Raw genomic sequence first — 24,267 nt, 5'->3', positions numbered from 1 at the left:
TGAGAAAAAAAAAGAGGATATTCTTAACAGTGTTTTTCTTTTCTTTTCTTTTCTTTTTTTTTTTTTTTAAGATCTTATTTATTTATTTGACAGACAGAGATCACAAGTAGGCAAAGAGGCAGGCAAGGGCCGGGGTGCGGAGCAGGCTCCCTACTGAGCAGAGAGCCTGATGCAGGACTTGATCCCAGGACCCTGAGATCGTGACCTAAGCCAAAAGGAGAGGCTTTAATGCACTGAGCCACCCAGGTGCCCCTTAAAAGTATTTTCTGATGATAAAAGAAATTTGGAAATACAGAAACTATAGAGAATTATATAGAAAAGTAAAAAATGGTACTCAGTATCTTACCAAATGAAAGTAGAATACTTCTTAGATTTCTTTGTGGACTCCCTTTTTTTTCCCTATGTGAATTTGTTTGTTAAATACATGAGAACAAACTAAAATTTTGTTTTCAGCCTTTTAAAAAGGCATATCATTATAGAAAGCACATTTCGCCATATTATTAAAGTTGATAAAAAATGCCATTTTGGGATAGCATATGAAGTTACCAAATTAATGTGTCACTTTTAATTTTATTATTATTATATTAAGATATTATTTATTTATTTGAAAGAGAGTGAGAGAGAGCTAGAGAGCACAAGCAAGGGGAACAGCAGAGGGAAAGGGAGAAGCAGGCTCTCCCACTAAGTGGGGAGCCTAATGTGGGGGTGAGGGGATTCGATCCCCAAACCGTGGGATCATGACCTGAACTGAAGGCAGACAGTTAACTGACTGAGCCACCCAGGCACCCTTTTGATTTTATTATTTAAAAACAAACAAATAAACAAAATTTGAAATGGTTGTTTTCCAACAAACATAGAAATAGAGGAAGCAGTATAACAAATGCGCAAATTTTGATACTAATCATAATATATATCAGATAAATGTTTTTTATGTAACTAAAATACAATTATCATATCTAAAAAAGGTAGCAGTAATTTCTTAATTTATGCAATACTCAGTTTATATTCTAATATCTCCAACTGTCTCAATAAATATCTTTTTTACAGTTGGTTTGTTAAAATAGAAGCCAACACTACATTTGGTTGTTACTTGTTAAATGTCATTTTATTTCTAACAAGCTCCCAACCCACCACTTCTTATGTCATTTACTTGGAAAGAGGTTATTTGTCCCATAGAGTGTTCCACATTCTTTTTTTTTTTTTTTAATTTTTTATTTTTTATAAACATATATTTTTATCCCCAGGGGTACAGGTCTGTGAATCACCAGGCCTACACACTTCACAGCACTCACCAAAGCACATAACCTCCCCAATGTCCATAATCCCACCCCCTTCTCCCACCTTCCCTCCCCCCAGCAACCCTCAGTTTGTTTTGTGAGATTAAGAGTCACTTATGGTTTGTCTCCCTCCCAATTCCATCTTGTTTCATTGATTCTTCTTCTACCCACTTAAGCCCCCATGTTGATTCACCACTTCCTCATATCAAGGAGATCATATGATAGTTGTCTTTCTCCACTTGACATATTTCGCTAAACATGATACGCTCTAGTTCCATCCATGTTGTCGCAAATGGCAAGATTTCATTTCTTTTGATGGCTGCATAGTATTCCATTGTGTATATATACCACATCTTCTTGATCCATTCATCTGTTGATGGACATATAGGTTCTTTCCATAGTTTGGCTATTGTGGACATTGCTGCTACAAACATTCGGGTGCATGTGCCCCTTTGGATCACTACGTTTGTATCTTTAGGGTAAATACCCAGTAGTGCAATTGCTGGGTCATAGGGCAGTTCTATTTTCAACATTTTGAGGAACCTCCATGCTGTTTCCCAGAGTGGTTGCACCAGCTTGCATTCCCACCAACAGTGTAGGAGGGTTCCCCTTTCTTCGCATCCTCGCCAGCATCTGTCATTTCCTGACTTGTTTATTTTAGCCATTCTGACTGGTGTGAGGTGATATCTCATTGTGGTTTTGATTTGTATTTCCCTGATACCGAGTGATATGGAGCACTTTTTCATGTGTCTGTTGGCCATCTGGATGTCTTCTTTGCAGAAATGTCTGTTCATGTCCTCTGCCCATTTCTTGATTGGATTATTATTTCTTTGGGTGTTGAGTTTGCTAAGTTCTTTATAGATTTTGGACACTAGTCCTTTATCTGATATGTCGTTTGCAAATATCTTCTCCCATTCTGTCAGTTGTCTTTTGATTTTATTAACTGTTTCCTTTGCTGTGCAAAAGCTTTTGATCTTGATGAAATCCCAATAGTTCATTTTTTCCCTTGCTTCTCTTGCCTTTGGCGATGTTCCTAGGACGATGTTGCTGCGGCTGAGGTCAAAGAGGTTGCTGCCTGTGTTTTCCTCAAGGATTTTGATGGATTCCTTTCGCACATTGAGGTCCTTCATCCATTTTGAGTCTATTTTCGTGTGTGGTGTAAGGAAATGGTCCAATTTCATTTTTCTGCATGTGGCTGTCCAATTTTCCCAGCACCATTTATTGAAGAGGCTGTCCTTTTTCCATTGGACATTCTTTCCTGCTTTGTCAAAGATGAGTTGACCATAGAGTTGAGGGTCTACTTCTTGGCTCTCTATTCTGTTCCATTGATCTATGTGTCTGTTTTTGTGCCAGTACCATGCTGTCTTGATGATGACAGCTTTGTAATAGAGCTTGAAGTCCGGAATTGTGATGCCACCAACTTTGGCTTTCTTTTTCAATACCCCTTGGCTATTCGAGGTCTTTTCTGGTTCCATATAAATTTTAGAATTATTTGTTCCATTTCTTTGAAAAAGATGGATGGTACTTTGATAGGAATTGCATTAAATGTGTAGATTGCTTTAGGTAGCATAGACATTTTCATAATATTTATTCTTCCAATCCAGGAGCATGGAACATTTTTCCATTTCTTTGTGTCTTCCTCAATTTCTTTCATGAGTACTTTATAATTTTCTGAGTATAGATTCTGTGCCTCTTTGGTTAGGTTTGTTCCTAGGTATCTTATAGTTTTGGGTGCAACTGTAAATGGGATTGACTCCTTAATTTCTCTTTCTTCTGTCTTGTTGTTGGTGTAGAGAAATGCAACTGATTTCTGTGCATAGATTTTATATCCTGACACTTTACTGAATTCCTGTACAAGTTCTAGCAGTTTTGGAGTGGAGTCTTTTGGGTTTTCCACATATAGTATCATATCATCTGTGAAGAGTGATAATTTGACTTCTTCTTTGCCGATTTGGATGCCTTTAATTTCCTTTTGTTGTCTGATTGCTGAGGCTAGGACCTCTATTACTATGTTGAATAGCAGTGGTGATAATGGACATCCCTGCCGTGTTCCTGACCTTAGCAGAAAAGCTTTCAGTTTTTCTCCATTGAGAATGATATTTGTGGTGGGTTTTTCATAGATGGCTTTGATGATATTGAGGTATGTGCCCTCTATCCCTACACTTTGAAGAGTTTTGATCAGGAAGGGATGCTGTACTTTGTCAAATGCTTTTTCAGCATCTATTGAGAGTATCATATGGTTCTTGTTCTTTCTTTTATTGATGTGTTGTATCACATTGACTGATTTGCGGATGTTGAACCAACCTTGTAGCCCTGGAATAAATCCCACTTGGTCGTGGTGTATAATCTTTTTAATGTACTGTTGAATCCTATTGGCTAGTATTTTGGTGAGAATTTTCGCATCTGTGTTCATCAAGGATATTGGTCTATAGCTCTCTTTTTTGATGGCATCCTTGTCTGGTTTTGGGATCAAGGTGATGCTGGCCTCATAAAATGAGTTTGGAAGTTTTCCTTCCATTTCTATTTTTTGGAACAGTTTCAGGAGAATAGGAATTAGTTCTTCTTTAAATGTTTGGTAGAATTCCCCCGGGAAGCCGTCTGGCCCTGGGCTTTTGTTTGTTTGGAGATTTTTAATGACTGTTTCAATCTCCTTACTGGTTATGGGTCTGTTCAGGCTTTCTATTTCTTCCTGGTTCAGTTGTGGTAGTTTATATGTTTCTAGGAATGCATCCATTTCTTCCAGATTGTCAAATTTATTGCCGTAGAGTTGCTCATAGTATGTTCTTATAATAGTTTGTATTTCTTTGGTGTTAGTTGTGATCTCTCCTCTTTCATTCATGATTTTATTTATTTGGGTCCTTTCTCTTTTCTTTTTGATAAGTCTGGCCAGGTGTTTTTCAATCTTATTAATTCTTTCAAAGAACCAGCTCCTAGTTTCATTGATTTGTTCTACTGTTTTTTGGTTTCTATTTCATTGATTTCTGCTCTGATCTTTATGATTTCTTTTCTCCTACTGGGCTTAGGGTTTCTTTCTTGTTCTTTCTCTAGCTCCTTTAGGTGTAGGGTTAGGTTGTGTACCTGAGACCTTTATTGTTTCTTGAGAAAGGCTTGTACCACTATATATTTTCCTCTCAGGACTGCATTTGTTGTGTCCCACAGATTTTGAACCGTTGTATTTTCATTATCATTTGTTTCCATGATTTTTTTCAATTCTTCTTTAATTTCCCGGTTGATCCATTCATTCTTTAGAAGGATGCTGTTTAGTCTCCATGTATTTGGGTTCTTTCCAAACTTCCTTTTGTGGTTGAGTTCTAGCTTCAGAGCATTGTGGTCTGAAAATATGCAGGGAATGATCCCAATCTTTTAATACCGATTGAGTCCTGATTTAGGACCGAGGATGTGATCTATTCTGGAGAATGTTCCATGTGCACTATAGAAGAATGTGTATTCTGTTGCTTTGGGATGAAATGTTCTGAATATATCTGTGATGTCCATCTGGTCCAGTGTGTCGTTTAAGGCCTTTATTTCCTTGCTGATCTTTTGCTTGGATGATCTGTCCATTTCAGTGAGGGGAGTGTTAAATTCCCCTACTATTATTGTTGATGTGTTTCTTTGATTTCTTATTAATTGGTTTATATAGTTGGCTGCTCCCACGTTGGGGGCATAAATATTTAATATTGTTAGATCTTCTTGTTGGACAGACCCTTTGAGGAAGATATAGTGTCCTTCTTCATCTCTTATTATAGTCTTTGGCTTAAAATCTAATTGATTTGATATAAGGATTGCCACTCCTGCTTTCTTCTGATGTCCATTAGCATGGTAAATTCTTTTCCACCCCCTCATTTTAAATCTGGAGGTGTCTTTGGGCTTAAAATGAGTTTCTTGGAGGCAACATATGGATGGGTTTTGTTTTTTTATCCATTCTGATACCCTGTGTCTTTTGACTGGAGCATTTAGCCCATTAACATTCAGGGTAACTATTGAGAGATATGAATTTAGTGCCATTGTATTGCCTGTAAGGTGACTGTTACTGTATATGGTCTCTGTTCCTTTCTGATCTACCACTTGTAGGCTGTCTCTTTGCTTAGAGGACCCCTTTCAATATTTCCTGTAGAGCTGGTTTGGTGTTTGCAAATTCTTTCAGTTTTTGTTTGTCCTGGAAGCTTTTAATCTCTCCTTCTATTTTCAATGATAGCCTAGCTGGATATAGTATTCTTGGCTGCATGCTTTTCTCGTTTAGTGCTCTGAAAATATCATGCCAGCTCTTTCTGGCCTGCCAGGTCTGTGTGGATAAGTAAGCTGCCAATCTAATATTTTTGCCATTGTATGTTACAGACTTCTTTTCCTGGGCTGCTTTTAGGATTTTCTCTTTGTCACTAAGACTTGTGAATTTTACTATTAGGTGATGGGGTGTGGGCCTATTCTTATTGATTTTGAGGGGCATTCTCTGAACCTCCTGAATTTTGATGCTCGTTCCCTTTGCCATATTGTGGAAATTCTCCCCAATAATTCTCTCCAGTATACCTTCTGCTCCCCTCTCTCTTTCTTCTTCTTCTGGAAATTATTGGGAAATTATTCTAATGTTGTTTCATCTTATGGTGTCATTTATCTCTCAAATTCTCCCCTCGTGGTCCAGTAGCTGTTTGTCCCTCTTTTGCTCAGCTTCTTTATTCTCTGTCATTTGGTCTTCTATATCACTAATTCTTTCTTCTGCCTCATTTATCCTAGCAGTGAGAGCCTCCATTTTTGATTGCACCTCATTAATAGCTTTTTTGATTTCAACTTGGTTAGATTTTAGTTCTTTTATTTCTCCAGAAAGGGCTTTTATATCTCCCGAGAGAGTTTCTCTAATATGTTCCATGCCTTTTTCAAGCCCGGCTAGAACCTTGAGAATTGTCATTCTGAACTCTAGATCTGACATATTACCAATGTCTGTATTGATTAGGTCTCTAGCCTTCGGTACTGCCTCTTGTTCTTTTTTTTTGTGGTGAATTTTTCCGTCTTGTCATTTTGCCCTGATAAGGGTATATGAATGAGCAAGTAAAATACTAAAAGGGTGGCAACAACCCCAGGAAAATATGCTTTAACCAAATCAGAAGAGATCCCAAATCATGAGGGGGGTGAAAGGGGATAAAAAGAGGTTCAAAAAGGAAGAAAGAAAAAAAAAGAGAGAGAGAAAAAGAAAAGAAAAGAATTAAAAAAAAGAAAATGAATCAAGAAAAATATAAAAAAGAAAATATATATATTAGATAAACTAGTTAAAAAATGTTAAAAAAGAAAAGGGCAAAAATTAAAAAAAAAATTTTTACCCTAAGGTGAGATAAAAGAAAAAGAAAGAGAAAAAAATTAAATTAACTGCAAGACTAAAAAAAAAAAATCACAGGGAGAAAGCCATGAGTTCCGTGCTTGCTTTCTCCTCCTCTGGAATTCTGCTGCTCTCCTTGGTATTGAAACCGCACTCCTTGGTAGGTGAACTTGGTCTTGGCTGGATTTCTTGTTGATCTTCTGGGGCAGGGGCCTGGTGTAGTGATTCTCAAGTGTCTTTGCTCCAGGGGTAATTGCACCGCCCTTACCAGGGGCCGGACTGAGTAATCCGCTGGGGTTTGCTTTTAGGAGCTTTTGTTCCCTGAGCGCTTTCTGTAGAGTTCCCGAGGAAGGGAGTACAAATGGCGGCCACCTGGTCTCTGGCCCGGAGGAGCAGAGAGCCCGGGTCCCCACTCCTTAGTGCGCCGTCAGAGAACAGCGCCCAGTTATTCCCATCTGCCTGACCTCCGGCCGCGCTCTGAGCTCACCGAGCCTGTGGCTGGTTCAAGGTAACACCAAGCTGTGAGCTTACTATTGGCTCTGTCTCTGCAGCCGGCTTTCCCGTTCCAATACCCGCAAGCTCTGCGACACTCAGACACCCCTGATCCTTCTGTAACCCTGCGGGACCTGAGGCCACGCTGACCCCGCGTGGGCTTCGCCCCATTAGCCTCTGGAGTGATGTCCCTCAGTGGAACAGACTTTTAAAAGTCCCGATTTTGTGCTCCGTTGCTCTGCCGCTTGCTGGGAGCCAGCCCCTCCCCCCGGGGTCTATCTTCCCGTCGCTTTGGATTCATGTCTCCGCCAGTCCTACCTTTCAGAAAGTGGTTGTTTTTCTGTTTCCAAAATTGCTGTTCTTCTTCTCTTTGATCTGCCGATGGATTTGTAGGTGTTTGCAATCTTTAGATAAGCTATCTAGCTGATCTCTGGCTAGCTGATGTAGTCTTAGCCTGCTACTTCTCCGCCATCTTGACTCGAATCTGGTCTTATATTACGTAGTTGTTTTCACTTTTTTCCCAGAGGAACAGCTCCATCCTTTCCGATCTGGAAGAACTTTACATTCCTCTCCCTCAAGACATGGCTGCATATGGCACCACCATTTCTGTTCCACTATTGAAGCATCCACACAAGATGGAGCTGCTTGCGTGGTGCCTGCCACCTGCCAGGGGAAGCAGGAGCACTTGACTGTTTGTGATCGTTCTTCTATCTTGTTCTTATTACAGCATCTGTGGAGTGCCACCACTTCGCAAGTGCCCGTTTTAACATGATGAGCTTTATGATGGTTTGCACTGGATACAACTTTCCCCCACAAGGTTACAATAAATATTATTATTAGCAGCTTTCCTTTTGTTGCTTTCTGTAAGTATCTCTTACTCATCCAAACGAAGAGTCTTGTTCTTTTCTGTCTTACTGCCACAAGCCAAAGTCAAGCTAACTCCCCGGAAAGAGAGGCTCACTAGCCACTCTCTCTGTTCCACATTCTTTTTTTTTTTTTTTTAAAGATTTTATTTATTTATTTGACAGAGAGAGATCACAGTAGGCAGAGAGGCAGGCAGAGAGAGAGAGGAGGAAGCCGGCTCCCTGCCGAGCAGAGAGCCCGATGCGGGACTCGATCCCAGGACCCTGAGATCATGACCTGAGCTGAAGGCAGTGGCTCAACCCACTGAGCCACCCAGGCGCCCTGTGTTCCACATTCTTGATCTAACTGATTCATCATGATGTGTTTTTCAAACAAATCATCCCCATATTTACTCATCCCCATATTTACTGTAAACTAATAGTAATATCTAGAAACTTGATTGGAATCAGGTTCAATTTCTTTTTGTCAAGGTTATGTCATAGTTCGTGGTGTTTCCTCTTTACTGCATTGCAGCCAGAAGCCCAGATCATCTGGTTGCCCACGTTTAGTGATATTAAGATAGATCAGGTGTTGGCAGCCCAATAGAGCTGCCCTTGATCTTTCTTTTTTAATCCTTTTAACATCCATTGATGAAGGTTAGCTAGATCTGTAACTTCATTAAGGGTTGCAAAGTGTTAATTTTCTACGTCTACTTTCCCTTCTGCATTGGTGACCCACCAAAACTTTCCCTCACTAATAGTTTGGTTTCTCCAGACAATAGTTCATACAGATGAGATCTGATTCTTTCCCTTTATTTCTCACTTTTTCTGATGAGTTAATGCCTGAGTAATCTCTAATGGAGACCAAAGAGGTATTTTGCTTTTCCTAATTTCACTATGGATGACTGCATTTTCATTCTACAATTTATAGTCTTTTTGATAGTCCAATTGCCTATCTTTGCTCAGTGATGTTCCTTTAAGTTAGCTCCCCTGTGTCTTTGCCATGCCCCTGTTTATACGGGATGTCTTCCAGAAGGACCTTTGTGAACATTTCTCTGGAATTTTTGACTGTCGTATTTGCTGTAGTTACTTTGACTAAATAGAACCATAGAATTTATTTCTAAAAGGAATACAATAGGTTTTCTGTATACCTACATCTTCATCAACACTTGGTGTTCTAATTTTTCCAGGCTAAAATATGTATTGTCTCATTGATTTAATTTGCATCTATCTGAATATCAATGATTTTTAGCATCTTATGATACGCTTGCTAGCTTTTTGTATGCATGTGTGCATTTTTAATTACCTATTCATATCTATTGGAGTTTTTTGGACGATGATTATTATTTTCCCAATTATTCTCCAGTCCTATCTCAATCAATTTTGGGGGCATTATTTACATACTCTCTTTTCCTGTTTTTTGATCTTAGCTTTAAAAACATAGCAGTTGATTTATCAAGATATTGAAACTCTAATTTTTATACTTTTTGCAGCCGCTGCTGGATTTACTTATTTTTATGTGTGTTTTGTTTGAATACTTCCTGCAAAAATATTTTCAGAGTGGGCTTTTAGTAGTAAATCTGAGGGCATACACCTGAACTCATTTTTATTTTGCTTTTTTTTTTTTTTAAACTCTTGCATGTAAATGATATAATACATATAAAATTATAGATTTAAATTTCTCTTAATATTTAATAATTTATTTCTCAGTTGTATTCTTGCATCCAGAAAAGGTGGTTAAAAAGTCTGATGGCAAGGTGAATCTTGTTTCTTTGTAAAAGATCTGCCCTTTCTGGAAGGGCTTAGAGTTGCCGCATTGACTTTGATATGTCTTTGTAAGCACTTTTCCTTCTCTCTCCCGGAGGGCCTTTCAATCCACGGTCTTTTATTTAAATTTGGGTGACTCTTTCTTTAGCTTCTCAATACATGTTTAAACTTATTTTAAGTTTTTGGCCTACTTTTTTGAAAAAGAAAGTAGTTGGCATATTTTATCAAGTTTAAAAAAATATTATTGAGATACTTATACTTCTTCCTTTGACCTGAGACTCCATCATCCCTTGGAAGATGAGTTATTATGTTTAGTAATATGAGTTAAGAAAGGGTTGAAGACCGGCTTCCAGTGTTTGCTGGTTTGGTGAACTTGAGGAGGGTATGGGGGATGAACCCCAGGGCAGAGAACCTCAGTCACAGCATACCCAGTTGTGATGACTCCTGATTACTCCTGTTTGCCTCCTGAAAAGCCTCAAGGAGAAACAGCGATAGGAGGCTGCCCCCTTCATTTGTAACTCATCTGCTCTGGGGGATCGGGCAGGGAAGGGGTCAAAGTGAATGTCTTGGGGTGGATAGCCACTTTGTGGTCTTTGTGGGCACCTGTTTTTGTGTGAGCACTTGCAATCTTTTTTTTTTTTTTTTAAGATTTTATTCATTTTACAGAGAGATGCAGAGAGAGCACATGTAGGCAGAGTGGCAGGCAGAGGGAGAGGGAGAAGCAGGCTCTCCGTTGAGCAGGGACCCCAACTTGGGGCTCCATCCCAGTACCCTGGGATCATGACCTGAACTGAAGACAGCTGCTTAACCAACTGAGCCACCCAGGCACCGGAGCATTTGCAATCTTGTGATAGATGATACCTTGGAACATGGGTACCAACATCTGAAAGATTGCTAATGATTTTTATGGTGCAGACATAGGAAGTGAGTATCCCAAACATAACCCAGGAAAGGCCAAAGTAGTGCTTAGAGAGTTGTATTCTAACACACTCTCCCACATCTCCTTCAGCTGTCCTCTGTCCGAAGCTGTAGACAGCTACTTCCCCTCAACACATCATTGAAATTAGCTTAGTATCACTATGGAAAGGTTAGTTTCTGAAATACACTTCTAACTCCTTCTTCTATAGTTATTCCAGGGTTAATTTTACAGAGGGAGCCAGAAGCCCCATGTTAAGTTGCCATATGGGCAGGAACCAGAAGTTCCTACTATGTTGAGTAAATATTTTTTTCACAAACCGATGTCCTATTTTATGAGGCATCTGTTCTTTCTTTTGCCCACTTATCCCGTGTGGTCTTTGTGTTTTCTAAATTGATTTTATGAGTTATTTTTCTTTTATAGATAATGCCATGTTTCCTGCTATATTAATGTAAATATTAAAATAAGGCTATTTTTCTTCTTGCTTTTCACATGTTATTAGTAAGTAAAATAATTTTTTCTTTCAGTGTAGATAATTATATCTACAATTTCAATTTGATGTCTCTGTTACCTTTAAGCATAGAAAGTTCTAGGGTCAGGGCAGGTCATGGACAAGAAAAATTTAAATCACTTAAATATATAAGATATATATATGTATAGTGAGCCTTCTAATAAACAGAAAGTAAAGGTGTGCCTGGGTGGCTTAGTTGGTTAAGTGTCTAACTCTTGATTTTGGCTCAGGTCATTATCTGAGGGTCATGTGATCAAGTCCTGTTTTAGGCTTTGTTGTGGGTATGGAGTCTACTTAAGATTCTTTCTTTCCCTCTCCCTCTGTCCCTTCCGCCACTCCTCTCTCTCTCTCTCACGCTGTCTCTCTCTTGCTCTCTCTCTCAAAAACAAACAAAAAACCAGAAAGTAAAAAAAGATCATGTTCAATAAATGTAAAAAACGTATCCATCAATGACTAGTAATATGGGGGAAAATGATCAGACTGAACTGAGCCTCATACAAATTGTTTAAAATATATTAAAAAAAAAATTCTCAACAACATGGATGGAACTAGAGCCTATCATGCTTAGCGAAATAAGTCAAGCAGAGAAAGACAACTATCATATGATCTCCCTGATATGAGGAAGTGGTGATGCAACATGGGGCTTAAGTGGGTAGGAGAAGAATAAATGAAACAAGATGGGATTGGGAGGGAGACAAACCATAAGTGACTCTTAATCTCACAAAACAAACTGAGGGTTGCTGGGGGGAGGGGGTTTGGGAGAAGGGGGTGGGATTATGGACATTGGGGAGGGCATGTGCTTTGGTGAGTGCTGTGAAGTGTGTAAACCTGGTGATTCACAGACCTGTACCCCTGGGGATAAAAATATATGTTTATATAAAATAAAAAATTAAAAAATAAAATAAAAAAGAAAAAGAAAAAAAAAATTCTTCCAAGGCATGCTTTGGAATAAGGAAAACTTAGAATCCAGGAACCAGGATCCAAGAGTCTTGTTTTGAACACATTTGAACTTTTCTAAGGGATGAGCTTAGATATAATTTAGCTTCTCTGTGTCTCAATTAAAAAAAATCTGTTAAATGATGGTGATAATTGAAAGTACATAGTTTTAACATTTTAAACATACTAAATTTAATAAGAACTTTATATCAATAGTAATAATACTCATAATAATAGTAACAAGAAAGGAAATGACCAGCTGCTCAGAGAAAGAGAGTTAGTGGACTGTTAAATGATTTTGCGTTCTTCTAAAGAATTATGTAGCATCTAGAAAGAATATAAAAACCCCTAAAATGATCTGGCTTCACTAATATGAGAAAATGATAGAATAAAACTCATTGTTCAGTGAGTTCAGGCTCGGACATTGTATTTAAATCCTTGTAAGTGGCTTTCTGTTGCACCATCCAGGACTGATAAAATCCACACACACAAGACTGCCATGAATGCTTAATGACATTGATGAAACTCTTGGTTGGTTAAAAAAGTCAATGAGACTTTTTTCTCATGCGCAGGCATGAGAGGGGATGGGGGGAGCGGGGCACCAGAGAGGGAGAAGCAGGCTCCTGAGGACCCTGATGTGTGACTTTACTGTCTGAGCCACGCAGGCATCAAGGAGAGGTCAATGCTATTGTGTGGTTAAGACATGAGTTCACCTGCGGGTAACAGAGACTCAAATAGTGCTCAAAAGGAAAGAACTTCATTTTCTCAGACATGGAACAGGTTTTAGGTTTGGATGGCAGAGAGTGCAGCCTGATTACCGAGACCTACACTCCTAACATCTTTTAAGGTTTTTTTGTTTTGTTTTGTTTTGTTTTATTCTGCTTTTTTAATTGAGTTGTAATTATGTACATTCCTAAGTTGAAGGTATATAATGTATTGATGTGATACATTTATATTTTACAGTACAGTCACCACCAAAGCATTAGCTAATACTTCCGTCTCCCGGCATAATTATCATTTCTTTTTTGTGGTTAAAACATTTATGTTCTAGTCTCTTAGCAACCTTGAAGTACATAATACAGTATTGTTGACTCTGATCACAGAGCTGTGTATTAGCTGTCCAGAGCTTGTTCATCTTCTCACTGCAAGTCTGTGCCCTTTGACCAACATCTCCCCACTTTCCCCACCCCCATCCCTTCTTCCATCCTGTGTCCCTCCTGCCTTTCTTCTCTGTCTCCTCCTTCCACCCCGTTTCCCCTCTTCCCTGCTTCTTTCTTTCCTTCCCTCCTTTTTGTTCTTTTTTTAATATAATTTTTAAAGATTTATATACTTATTTGTCTCAGAGAGAGAGAGAGAGTGCACAAGTAGGCAGAGAGGCAGGCAGAAGCAGAGAGAGAAGGAGACTCCGTGCCGATCAAGAAGGCCGATGCGGGACTCGATCCCAGAACCCTGGGATCATGACCTGAGCCAAAGACAGTGGCTTAACCGACTGAGCCTCGCAGGTGTCCCCCTTTTTGTCTTTATAAAGAGTGTACTTAATGTCTGCTTTTTATTTTTTTTAAACTGGGTCACCTCACTGTTCTGAAGATAGCTGGGTTCCCATGCCAGGTTTTGTGAATAGCCCATGTGCAAGTTAACATGTCCCACATAGATTTTTACAGAACTTGAGTAAGGTTTCCAGTAAGAGCTGGTCTGAAATTTACACATGAGGAATTCTTTGCTGCTGAGGTTTCCTTTCTTTCCCCTCACTGATTTTGACTTGTGTGTTAGCCGCTGTTAGCAACAATGGAGAAAAACCTAGTAGGTCTTGTCTCTGAACATGTTTGAGTCTCTTAAAGTTTAAAACTTAGCCTGTCTTTAATGAATTCAGTCTCTTGTGTCAATGATCTGTTTCTCAGCATCACTCCCTTTGGCCTTTTTACATCCCTCCCTCTACTTCTGGCCTGTGTCTTAAGCACCACCACCACCGCCACCAGAGCCCCATTTCATTCAGGATCTATGTCATGTCATAGAACATGACAGCGATGGGGAGTGGGGCTCTCTGGCTCCTGCTGACCTCTGACCTCTTGCCAGCTCTCTGGATATTGCTCTCTGTCCTTGCTGCCTTTGGTGCTGACCTACTGATGGCTGCTTTGACCTGTACTGTCCTCCCTCAGCACAGACAGTCACAGTGACTGCTCCTGGATAGACCAGCCACCACTTCTCCCTGATGCTGCATGCTCCCAGAGCTCTCTCTTTCAATTTCTGCTTTGGGGATCTGACCATGTGTCCTTCTGCTAGAAGGTCACAGCTTTTATGGTGAACTTGCGGCTCAGCTGTCTTCTGAATCCACCAGTAGGTCACAGAGGGATTTCTGGACCCCCTAAAAGCCATGCATGGACCCAGAGGAAGCAGGAGCTATTTCAGGCCCATTTACCCAGCCCCTCCCCTCAGTCATTTCTGCTCTTATCATTCAGGCACCCTGTTCCACACGGTGGCCTCACGACAACTCAGCGTTCCCTGAAAGGCATGTGTCTTCAGAGGCTGTGTCAGGGTAGGCACACAAACCCCTTTATTCTAGAATTCTATTGAACTATTTGCATATTTCACAACCAGAACTTTTTCTCCCTCCTCCTCACCTCACCCCTATGTCCCCATTTGACTCTGGGGTTTTGTAAGGTTTTGCCTCTTCCCCTCAGACTTCTCTTTTCATTTCCCCTTCTTGTTAGGCAGGGATGATCCTAAATCATTTCCCTCTGATTTCCAGGAAGGTATTTGCCCTCCGCTCCCAATAGAAACACGTACTAAAATCATATTTGTCCTAATAACAGAAGCTGAAAAGAAAAATTCAAATTGTAGACAAGGAAAAATGTCATCAGGGAATATTTAAAAATATATCATGTTGCTACAGAGTGGAGGGGCAGACATTGCAGGCAGCCAGCACAGCATGTAGAGTCCCTGACGTGGGAAGGAGCGAGGCCAGTGTGGTGGCAGTGGAGAAGAGGACAGTGAGATTCCCAAGAGATTGGGCTGGAGCTGAAGCCGACCAGATGATGAATCCCCCTAGACCATGTGAAGGGGATTTTGTTGAAAATGTCTTCCATGTCCAGGTAAGGAATAAGGCTGTGCCTTCTTCTGGTTCCTCAAAATATACAAACAGTAACAAAAAACATCCTCCTTGGGCACCTGGGTGGCTCAGTAGGTTAAGCCCCTGCCTTTGGCTCAGGTTATGATCTCAGGGTCCTGGGATCCAGCCCTACGTCCGGCTCTCTGCTTAGCAGGGAGCCTACTCACCCTCTCTCTCTGCCTGCCTCTCTGCCTACTTGTGATCTCTGTCTCTCTGTCAAATAAATAAGTAAAATCTTAAAAACAAAAAACATCCTCCTCTCTTGGGCATCCTTTTGTACTTTATTTCATCCTGAGAGCTGATACCGTTCAGGTTTCTATGCAGTAAGCACAGAATGAATGCTGACATGGGAGCCCGTGCACGGTCAACCTGGGTAGATGCGAGGGAATTTATGGGGTGGGGGTTACTGGGTTAGAGATATGCTTACTCTTTTCTATTCGGTGTCACTGTAGCTAGGGGTGGCACATAGAATGGGGCAGTAGATCCCAGGTCCAGATAGCACAAGGGGCCTTTAGGCCTGCCGGTCATTTTTAGACAGTTTTAAGAACTAATGATGGTCTTCGTAGACAGCAGAAAGGAGAAGACTGAACACATGAGGGTAAGATTTCAGCACGTGCCCTCTGAGCTGTGGGCCGCTTCCTTCGAGTCAGCATGGCCGTGGCCTACCGCGCCTCTCATAAGATAGCTCCCTGTGATCGTCCAGGGAAGAGAAAGGGCCAAGGCTTGGATAAAGACATTTGTTCACATGGGTTTGCATCATTTGTTTCTCATCTGCAAAAGACAAATATTGAAATTGGTTTTCTGTCTCCTGTGAGCCTCTTGATCTTTTCGGAATAACAGACCACCTCAGACTAAACTCAAACATTTTTTATATGTAGTGTCAGAGTTCTTTATCTTTCTTAGTGAGAGGAGATGTTTGGGAGCAGTCTAATGAGATTGTTCGTCAATAGTTTTTATCTTCTGAGTTTTAAAAGATGGTCAGTGTGAATTTAGAAAGCAGATTAAAATTGTTTCAAATTGCTAGAAAAAGCATTCTGACATTTAATGAGAACAAATCAAGAAAGAAAGGAAAAAGAAAAAGGGAACATTTCGAGTTTTGAGTGTACTTTTTTTCTGAAAGCTTGTGTGGGGTAATTTCCATAGTTCTATGAGTTGAGGCATATATGTGACTTGAGTTTAGGTTCAATCCTTTGATATGCTAGTGGCTCAGCTTTCAGAAATTAAAAAAAAAAAAAGGTTTGAATAAGTGAGATGTCTTATTTTCTTCCTATGTCTTAACATGCTGTAATGGTTAATTTTATTTGTCAACTTGACTGGGCCATGGACTGTCCAGACATTTGGTCAGACATTATCCTGGGTAGGGTATTTTTGGATGATATTAACATCTGAATCAGTAGACTGAGTAAAGAAGATTGCTCTCCCTAGTGTGGTGGGCCTCATCCAATCAGGTGAAGGCCAGGCTAGAACAAAAAAACCTGATTCTCCTACAAATAAGAAGGAATTTCCTTCTCCTGTCTTTATTGAGCTGGAACTCCCCCCTCCGCCACCACCTCTGGACTTGGACTAAAGCAATGGCTCTTCCTGAGTCTCAAGTTTGCAGGTCAATGGAAAGGAACTCCATTATTGGCTCTCCTGGGTCTCCAGCTTGCTGACTGCACATCTTGAGACTTGTCAGCCTCCACAATTGTGTGGACCAATTCTTTATAATAAAGCTCTTTATGCATATGCATGTATATGTGTACCACTCTGTTTCTCTGGAGAACTCTAACTAATACACATGCTGATGATTTTTTAGCAGCCATTTTGGAAAATGAAGGCAAACTCTTCTGGCACCATGGGTTTATTCCTATAAACCAATTTTATGTTTGCTTCTCAGAATGAGTACCTTTCCATTTTGAGAGGAAAGGACGTTGAAGCGATGAAGAAAACTCGTTGAGTTTTGCTGCATAACACACATTTCTCATTCCCTTGGACCACTTCTGAACATAAATGCAACAAACACAATCAAAGGACCAGATTTTCATAATTAACAAGTCTTTGGTATAAAATCAGGGATCAAAAATTATGTTTTCCCTTAATCTTCTGTCATTTTACTGCATTTTATTTATTTGCCATTCATGGTTCCTGCCTCTAGGCTATTCCTGGCTGACTCAGCCTCATCTCAGGAAGAAACCACTCATCTGGAATCTGGCCAGCACACAGCTTGGGCTACAAAGCCTCCTTCATCTTTCCAGGAAGCTGCCAGCCCGTGTCTCAGTTTGTCTTTCTGAAGAACAGCAGTAGGAATGTGGGTCTAAGTGTTCAGAAGATGTTGGGGAGTATATAATACACTTTGGTGCTAAAATTATAAGGGAAAATATACCAGCATTATTTATTAAGATTCAGTTTTCTAAGGAAATTCTTACAGATTTTAAATTCTGTACTAGTTTCTTAATGCCCTTTGATAATTGAACATTTTTCTCTAAACAAGGTGTCACATTATTAAAATATAACAATGTAAAATAAACCTCTTGTTTAATTGGACAACTTAGATAATTTTTCCTTCTGAAATACTAAAATTGAGGCTTTTCATTTTTACCTTTTGCTTAAAAATCTAAAAAATACACATTAATAATGAGAATTTTGTCCGGGATGTTTCATGAAAAGTCATATGAAATGATCTTACAGATATGGGGCAGGTCTGTGTTAGCAATGAAAACAAATATTTGAAGCAATTAATTATCCAGAGTGTGCATTTTTTTTTTTTGTTTAAGTGTTTCTTCAAGACCCTTCTAGCACTTATATGCTATTCACTCCCTTTCTTTTTTTGAGTTTTACTAATTAATTTATAACTATACCTTTCTTTGTTAGCATAGACATGAATATAGACTCTTTACTTGATGTTGATATTTATAATATAAGTGAGATGGTATTACCATAGTCATAACACACTGGTGTTTTTGCAAATAAGTTTGCACAATTATTTGGAAAAGTGCTTGATCAGAAAAATAATGCAGTGTTCACTGATAGTAAAAAAAACTAAAAAATGGAAGATCCTCATATTTGAAAATCTAAACCCAGAAGTAAGAAGCCTCAAAGCTAAGCTATGTCTCACTGCAAAGATAGGTGAATTACAGGCTCGTTCTTATAATTCATATATAGGAGCCAGAAGCTATTTGGGACTGAGCATGTTGAAAATTAAAATGTTTCCCATTAGGTTGTGATAAGAGAAATCCAAAGGAAATTGTTGTTAGGATACATGTTATCTTTCTAAAATATTGCTTGTCATTTTCCTTTTTAACACCTTAAAAAGCACGAAGTCCCTATACTTCTCTTTGGTGAACTTAGTGCTTGGGAAAGACAATGAACACCATGGCCAATTTTTTTTTTTTTTTTTTTTTTTTTACTTTCTTTTTTTCCTATGGAATGCTGTGTGACTTTTGGCAAATCACTTAACTTCTCTGTAGCTCAGGTCCTTATTTATAAAATGGGGATCATAGTGGTACTTACCTCATAGGGTGGTTGTGTAGATTAAAATAATAAACACAAGTTCTAGAACAAGGTAGTGCCTCCCAAATACTTCTTATTTACTATTGAATTTTTTAAAAAGTACTCAACACAGTAATTCAGTGAATATGAAGAAGGAAAGGGGTATATATGTGTGTGTGCATGTCTGTGTGTATCTATAATATATGTGTTATATACTATGCATTAAAGAGAGAGGGGGAAGGAGAGAAAGAAAGAGAAGGAGAGGAAGAGAAAAAACACAGAATGTAGAATAAATATCCTCCTGTTGGGCTAACCTGTTCTAGAAAAGTCCTTCCCAGAAACATATGTTGCAGGTGAGAATGGGGCTATCTTTCTATTTGTCAGTGTAGTCATGATTATTTTTCCTCTTTGATGCCAATCAACTACATTTCCCTTCATTTGCAGATTATCTCAGGAAATCGATACTGCTAGCAAATTGAGTGTGATAGAGTCTTAGGTTCAGAATTGTCTATCCTCCAATGAACATATCATTGTCAGATGTCACCTGGCTGGAGAATAGGGAAGACATGAATCACACTATGGGACTGTTATTGTACGTCGCTTTTCTGGTCTCATGCATTTAATCAACTCTTTTGTTCATTCCATAATTAACAATTCAATGCAGTGCTGCCAAGACTTTAATGATATTTTCCAACAATACAAACACACCAAGAAGCTAGCTTTCTTTTGTTTTAATTCTTTTTCTCTGCATATCAGCAACTACTTAAGCTTCAAGATGCAGACCAGGGTGGTTTTCTCTGGGGCACCTCCCTTGGTAACCTCCACTGTTCTGTCCTGTCTCTTGTGCTTCCTTTTAAGATAGTAAGTATTTTATTATAATCATCATTTAAATTTTCTATGTGCCTGACTAGATTTTCAACAGGTCAGGACTTGTTGGTTCTTGTCTCGAAATGTTCAGTATATAAGTAAGGATTCATAAATATCTGCTGGGTGAATAAATCGTTGGGCAAATTTCTATAAATTTTCCCATCTATAGATCCATTAGATTTTATTGCAGGAATTCACCAGGTAGACAAAGATGAGATATTTCTCATAAAGCACACAGTATGGGCCAAGAGAAAATAGGGTGAAGCATATGGTGTATTTTGGGGATTGTGAAGGGTTTAATAGGGGCATAGCACTGTATGCTCCAATAGTGGCAGAGAACTCAGTCTGTTTTAAAGCACAAAGTTCAAATATTGTCTCTTTGGGAAAGATCTAGCAGACCTTTATCCTTTCCTTTACCCCAAGCACTATTTACTACCCTATTTTTGCTATTACTTATATTGTACACATTTCCATTATACTATAAATTCTTTATTACTAGTGTTTACTTTCCTGTCTTCTCTTCTGAAACTCTTGGCAGTCTGGTGGAGACAGCTTGGAATTTGCAGTTTGACAGATCTTGGTTGAAATACTTTGCTACTTAAGTGGGTAATTATTAATAAACAAGCAGTTTCCTTAAACCTTAGTTTATTAGTAAAATGGGGAAAATAGTATGAACTTCACAACCGTGTTGCGATCATACACCTTGGGCCCATGACAGATGCTCAATAAATTATAGTTCCCTTTCTCTTTCATCTTCTCAGAAGACAAAAATCATGTTAATTTATTCCTAGCAAGTAATACTTCCTCTGACACCTAGGAGATGTTTGGTAGTTGTTTATTGAATGAAGAAAGTATATGTTTATCTAAATGTCTTATGTAAATGTGTGTGTGTGTGTGTGTGTGTATAAGTACATATTCAGAAAATTTATTTGAAAATATAACATTGCTAAATTTAGTATATCAGGGTCACTGTTGCAATAATTCCCTTATGGCTTAATCTACTTTACTGTTCTTGCCAAATTTCAAGCTAGCCTGGATGCATATGAGTAAGATGGGAAGAACATTCTAGGCATTCCCCCTGCTTAGGGCGTTTCTGCTGGAATAGCTGAGGAAATAATGATGCACAACTTAACACAGCCTTCCAAGTAAGTACAAATCATTTATCAGCCTACCAAAATTTATAAGTCTTCCTCTCCCTGAGGAGGTGCACAGACAGTTAAACAAATTGAATTGGTGTTGTGTGTTACTGGTCTATTATAAATCATTGAGCGAGTGCATGTTATTAGCTAGGTTGCTTTAACATACCCTCCTCTTTACATTCCTGAGCATAATTGCTGATTAGAGATTGCTTCCGGGAGGCTCAGTTTTTGCCTCTTGGCAACGTACGAATGGGAACTCTGTAGATGTTAACCATAGCAAATCTGGATAATGTACAAATCAAAGTCTGGGGATGACTCCATCGCTTTCAACATGTCATTTTGCTCTGGGTATTTGGAGTTGACTGGCCTTACCTTTTCTCTTTTCTGCCTTCTGTTCCTCTCTTTATCTCCCACTCTGTTTTCCTTTTCCATTTTCTACTGGCCCAATAGCTGGGTTGGTGAAACAAACTGCAAGACCATGTGTTTCTGTCAAGGATGTGACGGAGGCTGGTAAACTTTTACCTGGAAATCCCCTTTTGGCTGATTATTACCTGTCAGTAAAGGTGGCTTCTCCTGTTCCTCATTTGGGGAGTCCAATAACTTTGAAAAGCTTCAGTGCTTTAGTGAAAGGAAGTAGAGAGGTGAGATAATGTGGTTATGAGGGGCTAACTCTTCTCCTAAATAATTGATCTGCTTTGCTAATTGAGCTCTCAATATCCATTATTATTCGGAGATGTGTAGCCTGGTTGAATTTGCTCTCGCGGTACAGTTGAATTTATAGGAGTAGCTTTTATTGCCGCACACTGTTCATTCCAGCTGAGCTTTATCTTAGGTCAGTTAATATTATTCTTCCATTTTTTCACTTGAATGTAGAGTGATTTTACTTACGTGGGAAATGGATCAGATTAAGACCTTCCTACTTTTTAAAAAAGATTCTTGGTGGATGTTCAAGTTTTTAAAAGGCCTACCATCAAGTTATCATCTTTACACTTGCCTTTTTAAATTTGCTTTGTGCTGAATTCTCTTTAGTTGTTGTTGTGATTGTATGCCACATTCTCTTTTGACATTAATAAACAAGAGTAACATATTTTGTGATTTCTCCTTGTCCTCTGTGATATCCTGGTATTTGTTTTTCAGTTGTTCTTCAAAATATAGTACTAAATATAGTCAAGGTATAATTTAAAGAAAGCTGTGAATTAAAAACTTAATTTTGATTAAATAATGGAAGAGTTTAAAGGTTGGATTGAAGATCTCTTTTCTCACATTCAGGTTAAACATTCAGGTTAAAAGGATACCCCCCCCCCCACTGACTTAATGCCTGGTCTTTACTAAAATACAAAGAACATTTATGAGATTCACAGGAGCGTATTCATATATTAAAATAATTTCTCTAGATACACTGCAAAGCTGATGAGCATAAAGAAAAAGTCAAGTGCTTAAAGTGTTCATGAGTTTCAGGGATGAGGTATTTTTCTGGGCTCCTTGCCCTTCCCATTTGGAAGGCAGGCTTTACTTCAGCTGAGCTTTTCAAAGCCGATAGCCTGGCACTCTGCCTCTGGCACTGAACTTGAGTCAACGTTTTAAGAGAAACATGAAAAACATCAACATTCTGTGTTTACACTTTGCCAGTTGTTGTACATAAAAAAATCCTTTTTGATGCTTTATATTTAAGCAATGTATTTACATAGGCATTTTCTTTCCACTAATCAACAAAGAGGAGGAAGAGAGGAAGAGGGAGAGAGAATCTCAAGCAGACTCCCCACCAACATGGAGACTGATCCAGGGCTCGATCCCAGGACCCTGAGATCATGGCCTGAGCCAAAATCAAGTTAGATACTCAACTGACTGAGCCACCCAACCACCTCTAACATTATTTCTTATAAGTGTCATTCTTCCTACCTAAGCTTGTTTAAGTAATATATGGATCTAAAGAATGGAAAATATTTGTTTCCTCTTTGTAATGGTTTGATTTGTGTGCCCCCCATTCATATGTTAAAGTCTTAACTCCCAGTACTCAGAATGTGAGTATATTTAGAAATAGGGTCTTTAGAAAGGAGATGAAGGTTAAGTGAGGTCCTAGGAGTGGGTTCTAATTTAATATGATTAATGTCCTTCTAATAAAGAGGAGAGACATGGGATGCATGCAGAAAGGGAAGGCCACATTTCTCTAAGGGCCAATGAGACGCTGTCATCTGCAAGGCAAGGAGAGAGGCCTCAGAAGAAAACAAATCTGCCAACACCTTGGATTTCTTGGTTCTTGGATTTCTAGCCTTCAGAACAGTGAGAAAATGGATTTCTGATTGAAGCTATTGAGTCTGTGATTTTTTGGTTAGAGTAGCCTGAGCCAACAAAGGCACTTTGTTTTATGAATATGATATTCATAAATGAATATGATATTCATTCCTTTTGAAAAATGGGGCTGGGAGTGTGGGGGAGAAAGAACAAAGGACAAGCGTGAAGAGGAGGAGGACAGGAAGAAGAAGAGGAGCAGCAACAAGGAGAAGATAGAAGAAACCGTGATGAGGGCGCCTGGATGGCTCCTTTGGTTAAACGTTTTGCTCTTAATTTGGGCTCAGGTCATCATCTTAAGGTCATGAGATTGAGCCCCAAATCGGGCTTAGTGCTCAGGGGCAGGGTTTTTGGGGGGAAGGTCTGCTTGAGATTCTCTTTCTTTCCCTTTGCCCCTTCTCTGGTTCACGTATTCTCTCTCTCTCTTTCTCTCTCCCCCTCAATAAATGAATGAATGAATAAATAAATAAATACATAAAATCTTTAAAAAAAGAACAAGAAAACATGATGAGATGGTTCACTGAAGGCATGTGCAGTGTATGTTCCAGTATTACTCTCAGGATGAAGAGGAAAACATAGAAAACATCACATAATGAATGTGATAAGAGTTTAAAATGTGTGTGTGTCAGGGGTGGGGAGCGCCTGGATGGCGCAGTGGGTTAAAGCCTCTGCTTTCGGCTTAGGTCATGATCCCAGGGTCCTGGGATCGAGCCCCACATCGGGCTCTCTGCTCAGGAGGGAGCCTGCTTCCTTCTCTCTCTGCCTGCCTCTCTGCCCACTTGTAATCTCTGTCTGTCAAATAAATAAATAAAATCTTAAAAATAAATAAATAAATAAATAAATAAATAAATAAATAAAATATGTGAGGGTCTGTGCTCAACACTATACATGACTACCTCATATAGTCCTCACAGAAGTCCTATCAAAAAGACATTATCATTAACTGTATTTGCCTTATTTTGTAGATAAAGAAACTAGGGGCTTATTGAAATTTAATCACTTTTCTAGGGTTGCTTACACAGGCAAAAGAGGTGCCATTTGCGGCCAGGTCCTTCTGATGCTCTATCTGATACCCCTAAATGCTCTACGCTATCTTTTCTTTCCATGGGATAAAAGCCGTCAGCAAGGTGGGATTGTGGTTCTTCCATTTTCTAGCCCAAGCACTGAGCTGGTCTTTTCTAGTCTGTTATAATTGGCACAATTCAATCTAGCAAATGTTCTTTAAGTATCTAAATGGGAATGAAGACATTTTTGCTTGAAGCAAGAATCTAATAGAAGTAGAATGGTTGGTGAGTGCAGTATTACAAGAATGTTGAAGGTGGAGAGGACAGATGACAGTTTCTGAGGTTGGT

At 39.2% G+C, this 24,267-nt stretch overlaps 1 protein-coding gene and 1 pseudogene across 3 annotated transcripts in view; one reads left to right on the top strand and one right to left on the bottom strand.

Moving 5' to 3' along the window:
• The window catches only part of LOC309844936 (uncharacterized protein), a 422,422-nt gene that overhangs the window by 165,942 nt on the left and 232,213 nt on the right, over window positions 1-24,267 (top strand). The gene's annotated exons all lie outside the window — the stretch shown is intronic.
• On the bottom strand, window positions 7,570-7,960 carry LOC309845803 (chemokine-like protein TAFA-2 pseudogene; annotated as a pseudogene). Its single transcript has one exon. The product of its transcript is annotated as a chemokine-like protein TAFA-2 pseudogene (transcript).

The sequence above is a fragment of the Mustela nivalis genome, assembly GCF_964662115.1.
Source record: "Mustela nivalis genome assembly, chromosome: 12".
NCBI lineage: Eukaryota > Metazoa > Chordata > Mammalia > Carnivora > Mustelidae > Mustela > Mustela nivalis.
Note: the sequence above shows the minus strand (reverse complement) of the source record. Positions and strands in the feature narration are given on the sequence as shown.